The following is a 22891-nucleotide window of genomic DNA, read 5'->3' as shown; positions in this document are numbered from 1 at the left end:
GTGCAGTGGGATTTACGTGAAATCGGCGCAATTGTGGATGCTAATCGTTCGCTTGTATCTGCCTACACACCACTGCCGGTTGGGAATTATTCCACTTGCATGGCAAGGTGCGCATGTAGGTGTGTTAAAAATTCTGGAGGCGCTGGGTATCGATCCCAGTACCTCTCGCACACTAAGCGAGCGCTCTACCATCTGAGCTACGCCCAACCCCCGATAACTAGTAGTGCTACATACAGTCATATCAACGTCACAGACCCTTGCACTCCCATTATTCCGCAGACAAACACTACTCTCTATGTATCAGTGAGGGTGTCTTTCAGGTTTCGTGCATTCTGTATCGAATCGTAGTTGGCCACAATGAAAGTGGCACGCATAACGTCGAAAATAGAGTTCAGACATCGCTCTGAGTAAGACTAACGTGTTGTCCACCTCTAGACTTCAATGACGTTAAGCCGTGATACCTAAGACAGATCTGCACTCGATGACACCACGATAACAGCCGGTCCCCACACTTACATCTTGCTCTCCTTATGACAGTATACATCATATCAGTCTGTGACGCTGGTTTTGCAACTTCTTGCGTGCGTTTATGTTCGCCCCGACCAACACTTACCATGCACTGACCACTAAACATGGAGGAGCCGGGGCTTGAACCCGAGACCGTCCACACGCTAAGCGAACGATCTGCCAACTGAGCTACAGCTACACACACGACCAAGCCTGGCTATTCTCCATTCTTTGCGACTCTGATGTGCACGGACACGATGGTTGGTTGGTTTGTAGCGGCGAAGGTACCAGAATACAAAGGCGCGGACACGTTCATATACACAAGAGTTCCAAGTAGTTTCGATGCTCTGGTATTACGAATGCAAATTCCGTCTGTTTTGAACGTCTTAAATTGAAAGGGCGGTCACAAATTGGTCCATTTCACTCCTTGTCCACAACCACACAGCACCCGAGGTAACAAGCACATCTCGAGCCCCATTGTGCTCTCCATTGTTCATGCCAACTCAGTGCCTCGCTCTTTGCTACTGTGTAAAACTCTTGTCGTCCAACTGCAAAACACTGGGACACAACAAGTTTCCGCGTCCCCATTGCACTGATCGTACTACGAAACGCTCCCCAAACTTGGCAATCACCCATGCAGATGACTTTTCCGACTTTACACGACGCTCACGCAACGCTCACGCTAGTGACAGCCTTATTTATAGTTCGACGTCGCGCCAAAGCGAATGAGCACATTTCGCCTACGGCTTAGGCCGCTCTTCTAGTGTGGCTGCTCTGTGTCTGCAGGCAGCGAGGGGCTGCAAGCTTCCTGTGTTCGCACCTATATCACCTGTGCTTCCTTGTCAGAGACAGACTATCGCAAAACATACAACTCACTCCATGAATTGATTGCTACGGCATCTGTTATCACCAGTCACAACCAGCAACACCAGTAGCAGCCGACTGCACGCAAAGAATGGCAACGTGCAGTGGGATTTACGTGAAATCGGCGCAATTGTGGATGCTAATCGTTCGCTTGTATCTGCCTACACACCTCTGCCGGTTGGGAATTATTCCACTTGCATGGCAAGGTGCGCATGTAGGTGTGTTAAAAATTCTGGAGGCGCTGGGTATCGATCCCAGTACCTCTCGCACACTAAGCGAGCGCTCTACCGTCTGAGCTACGCCCAACCCCCGATAACTAGTAGTGCTACATACAGTCATATCAACGTCACAGACCCTTGCACTCCCATTATTCCGCAGACAAACACTACTCTCTATGTATCAGTGAGGGTGTCTTTCAGGTTTCGTGCATTCTGTATCGAATCGTAGTTGGCCACAATGAAAGTGGCACGCATAACGTCGAAAATAGAGTTCAGACACCGCTCTGAGTAAGACTAACGTGTTGTCCACCTCTAGACTTCAATGACGTTAAGCCGTGATACCTAAGACAGATCTGCACTCGATGACACCACGATAACAGCCGGTCCCCACACTTACATCTTGCTCTCCTTATGACAGTATACATCATATCAGTCTGTGACGCTGGTTTTGCAACTTCTTGCGTGCGTTTATGTTCGCCCCGACCAACACTTACCATGCACTGACCACTAAACATGGAGGAGCCGGGGCTTGAACCCGAGACCGTCCACACGCTAAGCGAACGATCTGCCAACTGAGCTACAGCTACACACACGACCAAGCCTGGCTATTCTCCATTCTTTGCGACTCTGATGTGCACGGACACGATGGTTGGTTGGTTTGTAGCGGCGAAGGTACCAGAATACAAAGGCGCGGACACGTTCATATACACAAGAGTTCCAAGTAGTTTCGATGCTCTGGTATTACGAATGCAAATTCCGTCTGTTTTGAACGTCTTAAATTGAAAGGGCGGTCACAAATTGGTCCATTTCACTCCTTGTCCACAACCACACAGCACCCGAGGTAACAAGCACATCTCGAGCCCCATTGTGCTCTCCATTGTTCATGCCAACTCAGTGCCTCGCTCTTTGCTACTGTGTAAAACTCTTGTCGTCCAACTGCAAAACACTGGGACACAACAAGTTTCCGCGTCCCCATTGCACTGATCGTACTACGAAACGCTCCCCAAACTTGGCAATCACCCATGCAGATGACTTTTCCGACTTTACACGACGCTCACGCAACGCTCACGCTAGTGACAGCCTTATTTATAGTTCGACGTCGCGCCAAAGCGAATGAGCACATTTCGCCTACGGCTTAGGCCGCTCTTCTAGTGTGGCTGCTCTGTGTCTGCAGGCAGCGAGGGGCTGCAAGCTTCCTGTGTTCGCACCTATATCACCTGTGCTTCCTTGTCAGAGACAGACTATCGCAAAACATACAACTCACTCCATGAATTGATTGCTACGGCATCTGTTATCACCAGTCACAACCAGCAACACCAGTAGCAGCCGACTGCACGCAAAGAATGGCAACGTGCAGTGGGATTTACGTGAAATCGGCGCAATTGTGGATGCTAATCGTTCGCTTGTATCTGCCTACACACCACTGCCGGTTGGGAATTATTCCACTTGCATGGCAAGGTGCGCATGTAGGTGTGTTAAAAATTCTGGAGGCGCTGGGTATCGATCCCAGTACCTCTCGCACACTAAGCGAGCGCTCTACCATCTGAGCTACGCCCAACCCCCGATAACTAGTAGTGCTACATACAGTCATATCAACGTCACAGACCCTTGCACTCCCATTATTCCGCAGACAAACACTACTCTCTATGTATCAGTGAGGGTGTCTTTCAGGTTTCGTGCATTCTGTATCGAATCGTAGTTGGCCACAATGAAAGTGGCACGCATAACGTCGAAAATAGAGTTCAGACACCGCTCTGAGTAAGACTAACGTGTTGTCCACCTCTAGACTTCAATGACGTTAAGCCGTGATACCTAAGACAGATCTGCACTCGATGACACCACGATAACAGCCGGTCCCCACACTTACATCTTGCTCTCCTTATGACAGTATACATCATATCAGTCTGTGACGCTGGTTTTGCAACTTCTTGCGTGCGTTTATGTTCGCCCCGACCAACACTTACCATGCACTGACCACTAAACATGGAGGAGCCGGGGCTTGAACCCGAGACCGTCCACACGCTAAGCGAACGATCTGCCAACTGAGCTACAGCTACACACACGACCAAGCCTGGCTATTCTCCATTCTTTGCGACTCTGATGTGCACGGACACGATGGTTGGTTGGTTTGTAGCGGCGAAGGTACCAGAATACAAAGGCGCGGACACGTTCATATACACAAGAGTTCCAAGTAGTTTCGATGCTCTGGTATTACGAATGCAAATTCCGTCTGTTTTGAACGTCTTAAATTGAAAGGGCGGTCACAAATTGGTCCATTTCACTCCTTGTCCACAACCACACAGCACCCGAGGTAACAAGCACATCTCGAGCCCCATTGTGCTCTCCATTGTTCATGCCAACTCAGTGCCTCGCTCTTTGCTACTGTGTAAAACTCTTGTCGTCCAACTGCAAAACACTGGGACACAACAAGTTTCCGCGTCCCCATTGCACTGATCGTACTACGAAACGCTCCCCAAACTTGGCAATCACCCATGCAGATGACTTTTCCGACTTTACACGACGCTCACGCAACGCTCACGCTAGTGACAGCCTTATTTATAGTTCGACGTCGCGCCAAAGCGAATGAGCACATTTCGCCTACGGCTTAGGCCGCTCTTCTAGTGTGGCTGCTCTGTGTCTGCAGGCAGCGAGGGGCTGCAAGCTTCCTGTGTTCGCACCTATATCACCTGTGCTTCCTTGTCAGAGACAGACTATCGCAAAACATACAACTCACTCCATGAATTGATTGCTACGGCATCTGTTATCACCAGTCACAACCAGCAACACCAGTAGCAGCCGACTGCACGCAAAGAATGGCAACGTGCAGTGGGATTTACGTGAAATCGGCGCAATTGTGGATGCTAATCGTTCGCTTGTATCTGCCTACACACCTCTGCCGGTTGGGAATTATTCCACTTGCATGGCAAGGTGCGCATGTAGGTGTGTTAAAAATTCTGGAGGCGCTGGGTATCGATCCCAGTACCTCTCGCACACTAAGCGAGCGCTCTACCGTCTGAGCTACGCCCAACCCCCGATAACTAGTAGTGCTACATACAGTCATATCAACGTCACAGACCCTTGCACTCCCATTATTCCGCAGACAAACACTACTCTCTATGTATCAGTGAGGGTGTCTTTCAGGTTTCGTGCATTCTGTATCGAATCGTAGTTGGCCACAATGAAAGTGGCACGCATAACGTCGAAAATAGAGTTCAGACACCGCTCTGAGTAAGACTAACGTGTTGTCCACCTCTAGACTTCAATGACGTTAAGCCGTGATACCTAAGACAGATCTGCACTCGATGACACCACGATAACAGCCGGTCCCCACACTTACATCTTGCTCTCCTTATGACAGTATACATCATATCAGTCTGTGACGCTGGTTTTGCAACTTCTTGCGTGCGTTTATGTTCGCCCCGACCAACACTTACCATGCACTGACCACTAAACATGGAGGAGCCGGGGCTTGAACCCGAGACCGTCCACACGCTAAGCGAACGATCTGCCAACTGAGCTACAGCTACACACACGACCAAGCCTGGCTATTCTCCATTCTTTGCGACTCTGATGTGCACGGACACGATGGTTGGTTGGTTTGTAGCGGCGAAGGTACCAGAATACAAAGGCGCGGACACGTTCATATACACAAGAGTTCCAAGTAGTTTCGATGCTCTGGTATTACGAATGCAAATTCCGTCTGTTTTGAACGTCTTAAATTGAAAGGGCGGTCACAAATTGGTCCATTTCACTCCTTGTCCACAACCACACAGCACCCGAGGTAACAAGCACATCTCGAGCCCCATTGTGCTCTCCATTGTTCATGCCAACTCAGTGCCTCGCTCTTTGCTACTGTGTAAAACTCTTGTCGTCCAACTGCAAAACACTGGGACACAACAAGTTTCCGCGTCCCCATTGCACTGATCGTACTACGAAACGCTCCCCAAACTTGGCAATCACCCATGCAGATGACTTTTCCGACTTTACACGACGCTCACGCAACGCTCACGCTAGTGACAGCCTTATTTATAGTTCGACGTCGCGCCAAAGCGAATGAGCACATTTCGCCTACGGCTTAGGCCGCTCTTCTAGTGTGGCTGCTCTGTGTCTGCAGGCAGCGAGGGGCTGCAAGCTTCCTGTGTTCGCACCTATATCACCTGTGCTTCCTTGTCAGAGACAGACTATCGCAAAACATACAACTCACTCCATGAATTGATTGCTACGGCATCTGTTATCAGCAGTCACAACCAGCAACACCAGTAGCAGCCGACTGCACGCAAAGAATGGCAACGTGCAGTGGGATTTACGTGAAATCGGCGCAATTGTGGATGCTAATCGTTCGCTTGTATCTGCCTACACACCACTGCCGGTTGGGAATTATTCCACTTGCATGGCAAGGTGCGCATGTAGGTGTGTTAAAAATTCTGGAGGCGCTGGGTATCGATCCCAGTACCTCTCGCACACTAAGCGAGCGCTCTACCATCTGAGCTACGCCCAACCCCCGATAACTAGTAGTGCTACATACAGTCATATCAACGTCACAGACCCTTGCACTCCCATTATTCCGCAGACAAACACTACTCTCTATGTATCAGTGAGGGTGTCTTTCAGGTTTCGTGCATTCTGTATCGAATCGTAGTTGGCCACAATGAAAGTGGCACGCATAACGTCGAAAATAGAGTTCAGACACCGCTCTGAGTAAGACTAACGTGTTGTCCACCTCTAGACTTCAATGACGTTAAGCCGTGATACCTAAGACAGATCTGCACTCGATGACACCACGATAACAGCCGGTCCCCACACTTACATCTTGCTCTCCTTATGACAGTATACATCATATCAGTCTGTGACGCTGGTTTTGCAACTTCTTGCGTGCGTTTATGTTCGCCCCGACCAACACTTACCATGCACTGACCACAAAACATGGAGGAGCCGGGGCTTGAACCCGAGACCGTCCACACGCTAAGCGAACGATCTGCCAACTGAGCTACAGCTACACACACGACCAAGCCTGGCTATTCTCCATTCTTTGCGACTCTGATGTGCACGGACACGATGGTTGGTTGGTTTGTAGCGGCGAAGGTACCAGAATACAAAGGCGCGGACACGTTCATATACACAAGAGTTCCAAGTAGTTTCGATGCTCTGGTATTACGAATGCAAATTCCGTCTGTTTTGAACGTCTTAAATTGAAAGGGCGGTCACAAATTGGTCCATTTCACTCCTTGTCCACAACCACACAGCACCCGAGGTAACAAGCACATCTCGAGCCCCATTGTGCTCTCCATTGTTCATGCCAACTCAGTGCCTCGCTCTTTGCTACTGTGTAAAACTCTTGTCGTCCAACTGCAAAACACTGGGACACAACAAGTTTCCGCGTCCCCATTGCACTGATCGTACTACGAAACGCTCCCCAAACTTGGCAATCACCCATGCAGATGACTTTTCCGACTTTACACGACGCTCACGCAACGCTCACGCTAGTGACAGCCTTATTTATAGTTCGACGTCGCGCCAAAGCGAATGAGCACATTTCGCCTACGGCTTAGGCCGCTCTTCTAGTGTGGCTGCTCTGTGTCTGCAGGCAGCGAGGGGCTGCAAGCTTCCTGTGTTCGCACCTATATCACCTGTGCTTCCTTGTCAGAGACAGACTATCGCAAAACATACAACTCACTCCATGAATTGATTGCTACGGCATCTGTTATCACCAGTCACAACCAGCAACACCAGTAGCAGCCGACTGCACGCAAAGAATGGCAACGTGCAGTGGGATTTACGTGAAATCGGCGCAATTGTGGATGCTAATCGTTCGCTTGTATCTGCCTACACACCTCTGCCGGTTGGGAATTATTCCACTTGCATGGCAAGGTGCGCATGTAGGTGTGTTAAAAATTCTGGAGGCGCTGGGTATCGATCCCAGTACCTCTCGCACACTAAGCGAGCGCTCTACCGTCTGAGCTACGCCCAACCCCCGATAACTAGTAGTGCTACATACAGTCATATCAACGTCACAGACCCTTGCACTCCCATTATTCCGCAGACAAACACTACTCTCTATGTATCAGTGAGGGTGTCTTTCAGGTTTCGTGCATTCTGTATCGAATCGTAGTTGGCCACAATGAAAGTGGCACGCATAACGTCGAAAATAGAGTTCAGACACCGCTCTGAGTAAGACTAACGTGTTGTCCACCTCTAGACTTCAATGACGTTAAGCCGTGATACCTAAGACAGATCTGCACTCGATGACACCACGATAACAGCCGGTCCCCACACTTACATCTTGCTCTCCTTATGACAGTATACATCATATCAGTCTGTGACGCTGGTTTTGCAACTTCTTGCGTGCGTTTATGTTCGCCCCGACCAACACTTACCATGCACTGACCACTAAACATGGAGGAGCCGGGGCTTGAACCCGAGACCGTCCACACGCTAAGCGAACGATCTGCCAACTGAGCTACAGCTACACACACGACCAAGCCTGGCTATTCTCCATTCTTTGCGACTCTGATGTGCACGGACACGATGGTTGGTTGGTTTGTAGCGGCGAAGGTACCAGAATACAAAGGCGCGGACACGTTCATATACACAAGAGTTCCAAGTAGTTTCGATGCTCTGGTATTACGAATGCAAATTCCGTCTGTTTTGAACGTCTTAAATTGAAAGGGCGGTCACAAATTGGTCCATTTCACTCCTTGTCCACAACCACACAGCACCCGAGGTAACAAGCACATCTCGAGCCCCATTGTGCTCTCCATTGTTCATGCCAACTCAGTGCCTCGCTCTTTGCTACTGTGTAAAACTCTTGTCGTCCAACTGCAAAACACTGGGACACAACAAGTTTCCGCGTCCCCATTGCACTGATCGTACTACGAAACGCTCCCCAAACTTGGCAATCACCCATGCAGATGACTTTTCCGACTTTACACGACGCTCACGCAACGCTCACGCTAGTGACAGCCTTATTTATAGTTCGACGTCGCGCCAAAGCGAATGAGCACATTTCGCCTACGGCTTAGGCCGCTCTTCTAGTGTGGCTGCTCTGTGTCTGCAGGCAGCGAGGGGCTGCAAGCTTCCTGTGTTCGCACCTATATCACCTGTGCTTCCTTGTCAGAGACAGACTATCGCAAAACATACAACTCACTCCATGAATTGATTGCTACGGCATCTGTTATCAGCAGTCACAACCAGCAACACCAGTAGCAGCCGACTGCACGCAAAGAATGGCAACGTGCAGTGGGATTTACGTGAAATCGGCGCAATTGTGGATGCTAATCGTTCGCTTGTATCTGCCTACACACCACTGCCGGTTGGGAATTATTCCACTTGCATGGCAAGGTGCGCATGTAGGTGTGTTAAAAATTCTGGAGGCGCTGGGTATCGATCCCAGTACCTCTCGCACACTAAGCGAGCGCTCTACCATCTGAGCTACGCCCAACCCCCGATAACTAGTAGTGCTACATACAGTCATATCAACGTCACAGACCCTTGCACTCCCATTATTCCGCAGACAAACACTACTCTCTATGTATCAGTGAGGGTGTCTTTCAGGTTTCGTGCATTCTGTATCGAATCGTAGTTGGCCACAATGAAAGTGGCACGCATAACGTCGAAAATAGAGTTCAGACACCGCTCTGAGTAAGACTAACGTGTTGTCCACCTCTAGACTTCAATGACGTTAAGCCGTGATACCTAAGACAGATCTGCACTCGATGACACCACGATAACAGCCGGTCCCCACACTTACATCTTGCTCTCCTTATGACAGTATACATCATATCAGTCTGTGACGCTGGTTTTGCAACTTCTTGCGTGCGTTTATGTTCGCCCCGACCAACACTTACCATGCACTGACCACAAAACATGGAGGAGCCGGGGCTTGAACCCGAGACCGTCCACACGCTAAGCGAACGATCTGCCAACTGAGCTACAGCTACACACACGACCAAGCCTGGCTATTCTCCATTCTTTGCGACTCTGATGTGCACGGACACGATGGTTGGTTGGTTTGTAGCGGCGAAGGTACCAGAATACAAAGGCGCGGACACGTTCATATACACAAGAGTTCCAAGTAGTTTCGATGCTCTGGTATTACGAATGCAAATTCCGTCTGTTTTGAACGTCTTAAATTGAAAGGGCGGTCACAAATTGGTCCATTTCACTCCTTGTCCACAACCACACAGCACCCGAGGTAACAAGCACATCTCGAGCCCCATTGTGCTCTCCATTGTTCATGCCAACTCAGTGCCTCGCTCTTTGCTACTGTGTAAAACTCTTGTCGTCCAACTGCAAAACACTGGGACACAACAAGTTTCCGCGTCCCCATTGCACTGATCGTACTACGAAACGCTCCCCAAACTTGGCAATCACCCATGCAGATGACTTTTCCGACTTTACACGACGCTCACGCAACGCTCACGCTAGTGACAGCCTTATTTATAGTTCGACGTCGCGCCAAAGCGAATGAGCACATTTCGCCTACGGCTTAGGCCGCTCTTCTAGTGTGGCTGCTCTGTGTCTGCAGGCAGCGAGGGGCTGCAAGCTTCCTGTGTTCGCACCTATATCACCTGTGCTTCCTTGTCAGAGACAGACTATCGCAAAACATACAACTCACTCCATGAATTGATTGCTACGGCATCTGTTATCAGCAGTCACAACCAGCAACACCAGTAGCAGCCGACTGCACGCAAAGAATGGCAACGTGCAGTGGGATTTACGTGAAATCGGCGCAATTGTGGATGCTAATCGTTCGCTTGTATCTGCCTACACACCTCTGCCGGTTGGGAATTATTCCACTTGCATGGCAAGGTGCGCATGTAGGTGTGTTAAAAATTCTGGAGGCGCTGGGTATCGATCCCAGTACCTCTCGCACACTAAGCGAGCGCTCTACCATCTGAGCTACGCCCACCCCCCCGATAACTAGTAGTGCTACATACAGTCATATCAACGTCACAGACCCTTGCACTCCCATTATTCCGTAGACAAACACTACTCTCTATGTATCAGTGAGGGTGTCTTTCAGGTTTCGTGCATTCTGTATCGAATCGTAGTTGGCCACAATGAAAGTGGCACGCATAACGTCGAAAATAGAGTTCAGACACCGCTCTGAGTAAGACTAACGTGTTGTCCACCTCTAGACTTCAATGACGTTAAGCCGTGATACCTAAGACAGATCTGCACTCGATGACACCACGATAACAGCCGGTCCCCACACTTACATCTTGCTCTCCTTATGACAGTATACATCATATCAGTCTGTGACGCTGGTTTTGCAACTTCTTGCGTGCGTTTATGTTCGCCCCGACCAACACTTACCATGCACTGACCACTAAACATGGAGGAGCCGGGGCTTGAACCCGAGACCGTCCACACGCTAAGCGAACGATCTGCCAACTGAGCTACAGCTACACACACGACCAAGCCTGGCTATTCTCCATTCTTTGCGACTCTGATGTGCACGGACACGATGGTTGGTTGGTTTGTAGCGGCGAAGGTACCAGAATACAAAGGCGCGGACACGTTCATATACACAAGAGTTCCAAGTAGTTTCGATGCTCTGGTATTACGAATGCAAATTCCGTCTGTTTTGAACGTCTTAAATTGAAAGGGCGGTCACAAATTGGTCCATTTCACTCCTTGTCCACAACCACACAGCACCCGAGGTAACAAGCACATCTCGAGCCCCATTGTGCTCTCCATTGTTCATGCCAACTCAGTGCCTCGCTCTTTGCTACTGTGTAAAACTCTTGTCGTCCAACTGCAAAACACTGGGACACAACAAGTTTCCGCGTCCCCATTGCACTGATCGTACTACGAAACGCTCCCCAAACTTGGCAATCACCCATGCAGATGACTTTTCCGACTTTACACGACGCTCACGCAACGCTCACGCTAGTGACAGCCTTATTTATAGTTCGATGTCGCGCCAAAGCGAATGAGCACATTTCGCCTACGGCTTAGGCCGCTCTTCTAGTGTGGCTGCTCTGTGTCTGCAGGCAGCGAGGGGCTGCAAGCTTCCTGTGTTCGCACCTATATCACCTGTGCTTCCTTGTCAGAGACAGACTATCGCAAAACATACAACTCACTCCATGATTTGATTGCTACGGCATCTGTTATCAGCAGTCACAATCAGCAACACCAGTAGCAGCCGACTGCACGCAAAGAATGGCAACGTGCAGTGGGATTTACGTGAAATCGGCGCAATTGTGGATGCTAATCGTTCGCTTGTATCTGCCTACACACCTCTGCCGGTTGGGAATTATTCCACTTGCATGGCAAGGTGCGCATGTAGGTGTGTTAAAAATTCTGGAGGCGCTGGGTATCGATCGCAGTACCTCTTGCACACTAAGCGAGCGCTCTACCATCTGAGCTACGCCCACCCCCCCGATAACTAGTAGTGCTACATACAGTCATATCAACGTCACAGACCCTTGCACTCCCATTATTCCGCAGACAAACACTACTCTCTATGTATCAGTGAGGGTGTCTTTCAGGTTTCGTGCATTCTGTATCGAATCGTAGTTGGCCACAATGAAAGTGGCACGCATAACGTCGAAAATAGAGTTCAGACACCGCTCTGAGTAAGACTAACGTGTTGTCCACCTCTAGACTTCAATGACGTTAAGCCGTGATACCTAAGACAGATCTGCACTCGATGACACCACGATAACAGCCGGTCCCCACACTTACATCTTGCTCTCCTTATGACAGTATACATCATATCAGTCTGTGACGCTGGTTTTGCAACTTCTTGCGTGCGTTTATGTTCGCCCCGACTAACACATACCATGCACTGACCACGAAACATGGAGGAGCCAGGGCGTGAACCCGAGACCGTCCACACGCTAAGCGAACGATCTGCCAACTGAGCTACAGCTACACACACAACCAAGCCTGGCTATTCTCCATTCTTTGCGACTCTGATGTGCACGGACACGATGGTTGGTTGGTTTGTAGCGGCGAAGGTACCAGAATACAAAGGCGCGGACACGTTCATATACACAAGAGTTCCAAGTAGTTTCGATGCTCTGGTATTACGAATGCAAATTCCGTCTGTTTTGAACGTCTTAAATTGAAAGGGCGGTCACAAATTGGTCCATTTCACTCCTTGTCCACAACCACACAGCACCTGAGGTAACAAACACATCTCGAGCCCCATTGTGCTCTCCATTGTTCATGCCAACTCAGTGCCTCGCTCTTTGCTACTGTGTAAAACTCTTGTCGTCCAACTGCAAAACACTGGGACACAACAAGTTTCCGCGTCCCCATTGCACTGATCGTACTACGAAACGCTCCCCAAACTTGGCAATCACCCATGCAGATGACTTTTCCGACTTTACACGACGCTCACGCAACGCTCACGCTAGTGACAGCCTTATTTATAGTTCGACGTCGCGCCAAAGCGAATGAGCACATTTCGCCTACGGCTTAGGCCGCTCTTCTAGTGTGGCTGCTCTGTGTCTGCAGGCAGCGAGGGGCTGCAAGCTTCCTGTGTTCGCACCTACATCACCTGTGCTTCCTTGTCAGAGACAGACTATCGCAAAACATACAACTCACTCCATGAATTGATTGCTACGGCATCTGTTATCAGCAGTCACAACCAGCAACACCAGTAGCAGCCGACTGCACGCAAAGAATGGCAACGTGCAGTGGGATTTACGTGAAATCGGCGCAATTGTGGATGCTAATCGTTCGCTTGTATCTGCCTACACACCACTGCCGGTTGGGAATTATTCCACTTGCATGGCAAGGTGCGCATGTAGGTGTGTTAAAAATTCTGGAGGCGCTGGGTATCGATCCCAGTACCTCTCGCACACTAAGCGAGCGCTCTACCATCTGAGCTACGCCCAACCCCCGATAACTAGTAGTGCTACATACAGTCATATCAACATCACAGACCCTTGCACTCCCATTATTCCGCAGACAAACACTACTCTCTATGTATCAGTGAGGGTGTCTTTCAGGTTTCGTGCATTCTGTATCGAATCGTAGTTGGCCACAATGAAAGTGGCACGCATAACGTCGAAAATAGAGTTCAGACACCGCTCTGAGTAAGACTAACGTGTTGTCCACCTCTAGACTTCAATGACGTTAAGCCGTGATACCTAAGACAGATCTGCACTCGATGACACCACGATAACAGCCGGTCCCCACACTTACATCTTGCTCTCCTTATGACAGTATACATCATATCAGTCTGTGACGCTGGTTTTGCAACTTCTTGCGTGCGTTTATGTTCGCCCCGACCAACACTTACCATGCACTGACCACAAAACATGGAGGAGCCGGGGCTTGAACCCGAGACCTTCCACACGCTAAGCGAACGATCTGCCAACTGAGCTACAGCTACACACACGACCAAGCCTGGCTATTCTCCATTCTTTGCGACTCTGATGTGCACGGACACGATGGTTGGTTGGTTTGTAGCGGCGAAGGTACCAGAATACAAAGGCGCGGACACGTTCATATACACAAGAGTTCCAAGTAGTTTCGATGCTCTGGTATTACGAATGCAAATTCCGTCTGTTTTGAACGTCTTAAATTGAAAGGGCGGTCACAAATTGGTCCATTTCACTCCTTGTCCACAACCACACAGCACCCGAGGTAACAAGCACATCTCGAGCCCCATTGTGCTCTCCATTGTTCATGCCAACTCAGTGCCTCGCTCTTTGCTACTGTGTAAAACTCTTGTCGTCCAACTGCAAAACACTGGGACACAACAAGTTTCCGCGTCCCCATTGCACTGATCGTACTACGAAACGCTCCCCAAACTTGGCAATCACCCATGCAGATGACTTTTCCGACTTTACACGACGCTCACGCAACGCTCACGCTAGTGACAGCCTTATTTATAGTTCGACGTCGCGCCAAAGCGAATGAGCACATTTCGCCTACGGCTTAGGCCGCTCTTCTAGTGTGGCTGCTCTGTGTCTGCAGGCAGCGAGGGGCTGCAAGCTTCCTGTGTTCGCACCTATATCACCTGTGCTTCCTTGTCAGAGACAGACTATCGCAAAACATACAACTCACTCCATGATTTGATTGCTACGGCATCTGTTATCAGCAGTCACAATCAGCAACACCAGTAGCAGCCGACTGCACGCAAAGAATGGCAACGTGCAGTGGGATTTACGTGAAATCGGCGCAATTGTGGATGCTAATCGTTCGCTTGTATCTGCCTACACACCTCTGCCGGTTGGGAATTATTCCACTTGGATGGCAAGGTGCGCATGTAGGTGTGTTAAAAATTCTGGAGGCGCTGGGTATCGATCGCAGTACCTCTTGCACACTAAGCGAGCGCTCTACCATCTGAGCTACGCCCACCCCCCCGATAACTAGTAGTGCTACATACAGTCATATCAACGTCACAGACCCTTGCACTCCCATTATTCCGCAGACAAACACTACTCTCTATGTATCAGTGAGGGTGTCTTTCAGGTTTCGTGCATTCTGTATCGAATCGTAGTTGGCCACAATGAAAGTGGCACGCATAACGTCGAAAATAGAGTTCAGACACCGCTCTGAGTAAGACTAACGTGTTGTCCACCTCTAGACTTCAATGACGTTAAGCCGTGATACCTAAGACAGATCTGCACTCGATGACACCACGATAACAGCCGGTCCCCACACTTACATCTTGCTCTCCTTATGACAGTATACATCATATCAGTCTGTGACGCTGGTTTTGCAACTTCTTGCGTGCGTTTATGTTCGCCCCGACTAACACATACCATGCACTGACCACGAAACATGGAGGAGCCAGGGCTTGAACCCGAGACCGTCCACACGCTAAGCGAACGATCTGCCAACTGAGCTACAGCTACACACACGACCAAGCCTGGCTATTCTCCATTCTTTGCGACTCTGATGTGCACGGACACGATGGTTGGTTGGTTTGTAGCGGCGAAGGTACCAGAATACAAAGGCGCGGACACGTTCATATACACAAGAGTTCCAAGTAGTTTCGATGCTCTGGTATTACGAATGCAAATTCCGTCTGTTTTGAACGTCTTAAATTGAAAGGGCGGTCACAAATTGGTCCATTTCACTCCTTGTCCACAACCACACAGCACCTGAGGTAACAAGCACATCTCGAGCCCCATTGTGCTCTCCATTGTTCATGCCAACTCAGTGCCTCGCTCTTTGCTACTGTGTAAAACTCTTGTCGTCCAACTGCAAAACACTGGGACACAACAAGTTTCCGCGTCCCCATTGCACTGATCGTACTACGAAACGCTCCCCAAACTTGGCAATCACCCATGCAGATGACTTTTCCGACTTTACACGACGCTCACGCTAGTGACAGCCTTATTTATAGTTCGACGTCGCGCCAAAGCGAATGAGCACATTTCGCCTACGGCTTAGGCCGCTCTTCTAGTGTGGCTGCTCTGTGTCTGCAGGCAGCGAGGGGCTGCAAGCTTCCTGTGTTCGCACCTACATCACCTGTGCTTCCTTGTCAGAGACAGACTATCGCAAAACATACAACTCACTCCATGAATTGATTGCTACGGCATCTGTTATCAGCAGTCACAACCAGCAACACCAGTAGCAGCCGACTGCACGCAAAGAATGGCAACGTGCAGTGGGATTTACGTGAAATCGGCGCAATTGTGGATGCTAATCGTTCGCTTGTATCTGCCTACACACCACTGCCGGTTGGGAATTATTCCACTTGCATGGCAAGGTGCGCATGTAGGTGTGTTAAAAATTCTGGAGGCGCTGGGTATCGATCCCAGTACCTCTCGCACACTAAGCGAGCGCTCTACCATCTGAGCTACGCATAACCCCCGATAACTAGTAGTGCTACATACAGTCATATCAACGTCACAGACCCTTGCACTCCCATTATTCCGCAGACAAACACTACTCTCTATGTATCAGTGAGGGTGTCTTTCAGGTTTCGTGCATTCTGTATCGAATCGTAGTTGGCCACAATGAAAGTGGCACGCATAACGTCGAAAATAGAGTTCAGACACCGCTCTGAGTAAGACTAACGTGTTGTCTACCTCTAGACTTCAATGACGTTAAGCCGTGATACCTAAGACAGATCTGCACTCGATGACACCACGATAACAGCCGGTCCCCACACTTACATCTTGCTCTCCTTATGACAGTATACATCATATCAGTCTGTGACGCTGGTTTTGCAACTTCTTGCGTGCGTTTATGTTCGCCCCGACCAACACTTACCATGCACTGACCACTAAACATGGAGGAGCCGGGGCTTGAACCCGAGACCGTCCACACGCTAAGCGAACGATCTGCCAACTGAGCTACAGCTACACACACGACCAAGCCTGGCTATTCTCCATTCTTTGCGACTCTGATGTTCACGGACACGATGGTTGGTTGGTTTGTAGCGGCGAAGGTACCAGAATACAAAGGCGCGGACACGTTCATATACACAAGAGTTCCAAGTAGTTTCGATGCTCTGGTATTACGAATGCAAATTCCGTCTGTTTTGAACGTCTTAAATTGAAAGGGCGGTCACAAATTGGTCCATTTCACTCCTTGTCCACAACCACACAGCACCCGAGGTAACAAGCACATCTCGAGCCCCATTGTGCTCTCCATTGTTCATGCCAACTCAGTGCCTCGCTCTTTGCTACTGTGTAAAACTCTTGTCGTCCAACTGCAAAACACTGGGACACAACAAGTTTCCGCGTCCCCATTGCACTGATCGTACTACGAAACGCTCCCCAAACTTGGCAATCACCCATGCAGATGACTTTTCCGACTTTACACGACGCTCACGCTAGTGACAGCCTTATTTATAGTTCGACGTCGCGCCAAAGCGAATGAGCACATTTCGCCTACGGCTTAGGCCGCTCTTCTAGTGTGGCTGCTCTGTGTCTGCAGGCAGCGAGGGGCTGCAAGCTTCCTGTGTTCGCACCTACATCACCTGTGCTTCCTTGTCAGAGACAGACTATCGCAAAACATACAACTCACTCCATGAATTGATTGCTACGGCATCTGTTATCAGCAGTCACAACCAGCAACACCAGTAGCAGCCGACTGCACGCAAAGAATGGCAACGTGCAGTGGGATTTACGTGAAATCGGCGCAATTGTGGATGCTAATCGTTCGCTTGTATCTGCCTACACACCACTGCCGGTTGGGAATTATTCCACTTGCATGGCAAGGTGCGCATGTAGGTGTGTTAAAAATTCTGGAGGCGCTGGGTATCGATCCCAGTACCTCTCGCACACTAAGCGAGCGCTCTACCATCTGAGCTACGCATAACCCCCGATAACTAGTAGTGCTACATACAGTCATATCAACGTCACAGACCCTTGCACTCCCATTATTCCGCAGACAAACACTACTCTCTATGTATCAGTGAGGGTGTCTTTCAGGTTTCGTGCATTCTGTATCGAATCGTAGTTGGCCACAATGAAAGTGGCACGCATAACGTCGAAAATAGAGTTCAGACACCGCTCTGAGTAAGACTAACGTGTTGTCTACCTCTAGACTTCAATGACGTTAAGCCGTGATACCTAAGACAGATCTGCACTCGATGACACCACGATAACAGCCGGTCCCCACACTTACATCTTGCTCTCCTTATGACAGTATACATCATATCAGTCTGTGACGCTGGTTTTGCAACTTCTTGCGTGCGTTTATGTTCGCCCCGACCAACACTTACCATGCACTGACCACTAAACATGGAGGAGCCGGGGCTTGAACCCGAGACCGTCCACACGCTAAGCGAACGATCTGCCAACTGAGCTACAGCTACACACACGACCAAGCCTGGCTATTCTCCATTCTTTGCGACTCTGATGTTCACGGACACGATGGTTGGTTGGTTTGTAGCGGCGAAGGTACCAGAATACAAAGGCGCGGACACGTTCATATACACAAGAGTTCCAAGTAGTTTCGATGCTCTGGTATTACGAATGCAAATTCCGTCTGTTTTGAACGTCTTAAATTGAAAGGGCGGTCACAAATTGGTCCATTTCACTCCTTGTCCACAACCACACAGCACCCGAGGTAACAAGCACATCTCGAGCCCCATTGTGCTCTCCATTGTTCATGCCAACTCAGTGCCTCGCTCTTTGCTACTGTGTAAAACTCTTGTCGTCCAACTGCAAAACACTGGGACACAACAAGTTTCCGCGTCCCCATTGCACTGATCGTACTACGAAACGCTCCCCAAACTTGGCAATCACCCATGCAGATGACTTTTCCGACTTTACACGACGCTCACGCAACGCTCACGCTAGTGACAGCCTTATTTATAGTTCGACGTCGCGCCAAAGCGAATGAGCACATTTCGCCTACGGCTTAGGCCGCTCTTCTAGTGTGGCTGCTCTGTGTCTGCAGGCAGCGAGGGGCTGCAAGCTTCCTGTGTTCGCACCTATATCACCTGTGCTTCCTTGTCAGAGACAGACTATCGCAAAACATACAACTCACTCCATGATTTGATTGCTACGGCATCTGTTATCAGCAGTCACAATCAGCAACACCAGTAGCAGCCGACTGCACGCAAAGAATGGCAACGTGCAGTGGGATTTACGTGAAATCGGCGCAATTGTGGATGCTAATCGTTCGCTTGTATCTGCCTACACACCTCTGCCGGTTGGGAATTATTCCACTTGCATGGCAAGGTGCGCATGTAGGTGTGTTAAAAATTCTGGAGGCGCTGGGTATCGATCGCAGTACCTCTTGCACACTAAGCGAGCGCTCTACCATCTGAGCTACGCCCACCCCCCCGATAACTAGTAGTGCTACATACAGTCATATCAACGTCACAGACCCTTGCACTCCCATTATTCCGCAGACAAACACTACTCTCTATGTATCAGTGAGGGTGTCTTTCAGGTTTCGTGCATTCTGTATCGAATCGTAGTTGGCCACAATGAAAGTGGCACGCATAACGTCGAAAATAGAGTTCAGACACCGCTCTGAGTAAGACTAACGTGTTGTCTACCTCTAGACTTCAATGACGTTAAGCCGTGATACCTAAGACAGATCTGCACTCGATGACACCACGATAACAGCCGGTCCCCACACTTACATCTTGCTCTCCTTATGACAGTATACATCATATCAGTCTGTGACGCTGGTTTTGCAACTTCTTGCGTGCGTTTATGTTCGCCCCGACCAACACTTACCATGCACTGACCACGAAACATGGAGGAGCCAGGGCTTGAACCCGAGACCGTCCACACGCTAAGCGAACGATCTGCCAACTGAGCTACAGCTACACACACGACCAAGCCTGGCTATTCTCCATTCTTTGCGACTCTGATGTTCACGGACACGATGGTTGGTTGGTTTGTAGCGGCGAAGGTACCAGAATACAAAGGCGCGGACACGTTCATATACACAAGAGTTCCAAGTAGTTTCGATGCTCTGGTATTACGAATGCAAATTCCGTCTGTTTTGAACGTCTTAAATTGAAAGGGCGGTCACAAATTGGTCCATTTCACTCCTTGTCCACAACCACACAGCACCCGAGGTAACAAGCACATCTCGAGCCCCATTGTGCTCTCCATTGTTCATGCCAACTCAGTGCCTCGCTCTTTGCTACTGTGTAAAACTCTTGTCGTCCAACTGCAAAACACTGGGACACAACAAGTTTCCGCGTCCCCATTGCACTGATCGTACTACGAAACGCTCCCCAAACTTGGCAATCACCCATGCAGATGACTTTTCCGACTTTACACGACGCTCACGCTAGTGACAGCCTTATTTATAGTTCGACGTCGCGCCAAAGCGAATGAGCACATTTCGCCTACGGCTTAGGCCGCTCTTCTAGTGTGGCTGCTCTGTGTCTGCAGGCAGCGAGGGGCTGCAAGCTTCCTGTGTTCGCACCTACATCACCTGTGCTTCCTTGTCAGAGACAGACTATCGCAAAACATACAACTCACTCCATGAATTGATTGCTACGGCATCTGTTATCAGCAGTCACAACCAGCAACACCAGTAGCAGCCGACTGCACGCAAAGAATGGCAACGTGCAGTGGGATTTACGTGAAATCGGCGCAATTGTGGATGCTAATCGTTCGCTTGTATCTGCCTACACACCACTGCCGGTTGGGAATTATTCCACTTGCATGGCAAGGTGCGCATGTAGGTGTGTTAAAAATTCTGGAGGCGCTGGGTATCGATCCCAGTACCTCTCGCACACTAAGCGAGCGCTCTACCATCTGAGCTACGCATAACCCCCGATAACTAGTAGTGCTACATACAGTCATATCAACGTCACAGACCCTTGCACTCCCATTATTCCGCAGACAAACACTACTCTCTATGTATCAGTGAGGGTGTCTTTCAGGTTTCGTGCATTCTGTATCGAATCGTAGTTGGCCACAATGAAAGTGGCACGCATAACGTCGAAAATAGAGTTCAGACACCGCTCTGAGTAAGACTAACGTGTTGTCTACCTCTAGACTTCAATGACGTTAAGCCGTGATACCTAAGACAGATCTGCACTCGATGACACCACGATAACAGCCGGTCCCCACACTTACATCTTGCTCTCCTTATGACAGTATACATCATATCAGTCTGTGACGCTGGTTTTGCAACTTCTTGCGTGCGTTTATGTTCGCCCCGACCAACACTTACCATGCACTGACCACTAAACATGGAGGAGCCGGGGCTTGAACCCGAGACCGTCCACACGCTAAGCGAACGATCTGCCAACTGAGCTACAGCTACACACACGACCAAGCCTGGCTATTCTCCATTCTTTGCGACTCTGATGTTCACGGACACGATGGTTGGTTGGTTTGTAGCGGCGAAGGTACCAGAATACAAAGGCGCGGACACGTTCATATACACAAGAGTTCCAAGTAGTTTCGATGCTCTGGTATTACGAATGCAAATTCCGTCTGTTTTGAACGTCTTAAATTGAAAGGGCGGTCACAAATTGGTCCATTTCACTCCTTGTCCACAACCACACAGCACCCGAGGTAACAAGCACATCTCGAGCCCCATTGTGCTCTCCATTGTTCATGCCAACTCAGTGCCTCGCTCTTTGCTACTGTGTAAAACTCTTGTCGTCCAACTGCAAAACACTGGGACACAACAAGTTTCCGCGTCCCCATTGCACTGATCGTACTACGAAACGCTCCCCAAACTTGGCAATCACCCATGCAGATGACTTTTCCGACTTTACACGACGCTCACGCAACGCTCACGCTAGTGACAGCCTTATTTATAGTTCGACGTCGCGCCAAAGCGAATGAGCACATTTCGCCTACGGCTTAGGCCGCTCTTCTAGTGTGGCTGCTCTGTGTCTGCAGGCAGCGAGGGGCTGCAAGCTTCCTGTGTTCGCACCTATATCACCTGTGCTTCCTTGTCAGAGACAGACTATCGCAAAACATACAACTCACTCCATGATTTGATTGCTACGGCATCTGTTATCAGCAGTCACAATCAGCAACACCAGTAGCAGCCGACTGCACGCAAAGAATGGCAACGTGCAGTGGGATTTACGTGAAATCGGCGCAATTGTGGATGCTAATCGTTCGCTTGTATCTGCCTACACACCTCTGCCGGTTGGGAATTATTCCACTTGCATGGCAAGGTGCGCATGTAGGTGTGTTAAAAATTCTGGAGGCGCTGGGTATCGATCGCAGTACCTCTTGCACACTAAGCGAGCGCTCTACCATCTGAGCTACGCCCACCCCCCCGATAACTAGTAGTGCTACATACAGTCATATCAACGTCACAGACCCTTGCACTCCCATTATTCCGCAGACAAACACTACTCTCTATGTATCAGTGAGGGTGTCTTTCAGGTTTCGTGCATTCTGTATCGAATCGTAGTTGGCCACAATGAAAGTGGCACGCATAACGTCGAAAATAGAGTTCAGACACCGCTCTGAGTAAGACTAACGTGTTGTCCACCTCTAGACTTCAATGACGTTAAGCCGTGATACCTAAGACAGATCTGCACTCGATGACACCACGATAACAGCCGGTCCCCACACTTACATCTTGCTCTCCTTATGACAGTATACATCATATCAGTCTGTGACGCTGGTTTTGCAACTTCTTGCGTGCGTTTATGTTCGCCCCGACTAACACATACCATGCACTGACCACGAAACATGGAGGAGCCAGGGCTTGAACCCGAGACCGTCCACACGCTAAGCGAACGATCTGCCAACTGAGCTACAGCTACACACACGACCAAGCCTGGCTATTCTCCATTCTTTGCGACTCTGATGTGCACGGACACGATGGTTGGTTGGTTTGTAGCGGCGAAGGTACCAGAATACAAAGGCGCGGACACGTTCATATACACAAGAGTTCCAAGTAGTTTCGATGCTCTGGTATTACGAATG

General features: G+C 49.5%; 1 non-coding gene across 1 annotated transcript; it reads right to left on the bottom strand.

The window, feature by feature from the left end:
- Positions 1-10424: 10424 nt before the first annotated feature.
- On the bottom strand, positions 10425-10498 carry Trnat-agu (transfer RNA threonine (anticodon AGU)). Its single transcript has one exon. It is a non-coding gene; the product is annotated as a tRNA-Thr (tRNA).
- Positions 10499-22891: the final 12393 nt, after the last annotated feature.

Source organism: Schistocerca gregaria, unplaced genomic scaffold (genome assembly GCF_023897955.1).
Source record: "Schistocerca gregaria isolate iqSchGreg1 unplaced genomic scaffold, iqSchGreg1.2 ptg000451l, whole genome shotgun sequence".
Taxonomy (NCBI): domain Eukaryota; kingdom Metazoa; phylum Arthropoda; class Insecta; order Orthoptera; family Acrididae; genus Schistocerca; species Schistocerca gregaria.
Note: the sequence above shows the minus strand (reverse complement) of the source record. Positions and strands in the feature narration are given on the sequence as shown.